This window comes from Empidonax traillii, unplaced genomic scaffold (genome assembly GCF_003031625.1).
Source record: "Empidonax traillii isolate 1590-97213 ecotype Southwest subspecies unplaced genomic scaffold, ASM303162v1 scaffold3452:size26341, whole genome shotgun sequence".
In the NCBI taxonomy this organism is placed as follows: domain Eukaryota; kingdom Metazoa; phylum Chordata; class Aves; order Passeriformes; family Tyrannidae; genus Empidonax; species Empidonax traillii.
In genome coordinates this window covers 25225-26341 of record NW_020958645.1, presented here as the reverse complement: position 1 = coordinate 26341, position 1117 = coordinate 25225, and positions in this window count along the sequence as shown.

The following is a 1117-nucleotide window of genomic DNA, read 5'->3' as shown; positions in this document are numbered from 1 at the left end:
CTTTTTATGGCGAATTTTCACAAGGTGCAGGTTCCGGGGAGCGGGTGCACGGCACGAATTGCGTGATTGTTGGGGAAAGACAGACTTCAGGTCCCCGGGCCATTGCAAAGTTACAGCCACGTGGCAGCCACGCTGAAACTTGGGCACCGCCTTTTTGCCCTTGCCGAGAACAGGCAGCGGTACCTTCTCTCCCCATCCCATGGCCATCTCGTGCTGTGCCTCTGCCAGAGGGTAATTCACACCCAGAGCCCTGGACTGAGCGACGGCTGCCGTGCCTGCCGACGGCAACAGTGCCGAGTTAAAACAGCGCACGGAGTGGGGGGGGCGCCCGCAAAGCACGTGGCGTGGAACAAAGTGGGCGCAGGGTGGCCAGAGCGGGGAGCGTGCCGGGATGGTGAGGAGACACAAGTGTGCCAATAATTTAGTAAAATGCCAAGCTCCAAAATATCTTATTCGGCAAAGGCAGTTTTTGTCAAGGCAAAAACAAAGCCCTTTTTGGGCTGAAAGTTCCACTTCTGTGGACAGAGAGATAAGATCTAAGAGACAATACAAAGAGTTGCCTGGTAAGCGGGCAGGAGCTGCCGAGCTCCAGCCGGGAAATCTTTGAAGTTTAAAATGTTGCTTAGTAACTGAATAGAGGAAATCAAAAACTTTTCTACTTTTCACAACAAGAAACAACAAGCAAGAAACAAGTCACTTAACCACAGCGCCTGGACTTAAAATAATAAAAGACAATATGAAAAATAGAAACTGTTAACATCTCCAACAAACTGCTTTCTATTACAACCCAAACTTACTTGTATAATATTTGTCTCTTATCCCATTTTTAACCCTACATGTTTCCAGCCCAGTGTAAAGTAAGACCCTCTCAGCTCCTTTAAACCCCCATTTAGAGTCCAGCATAGAGCCTGTGAATGACAGACATCCTTTGATCTGAACTCCTCTAATAAGTGTAATTTTTCCAAACTGGGAAAACACATATCCACACAAAGCCTTTCAACTCATTTAAGGAAAATTGTAATAAGTAAGACTTCTTTGAAATGTTTTTCCCTGCAAGAACTGCCTTTAACTAAGTGTTTATCAAATGTTGATAAGAGAGAAAAATTTCAAAAATGCC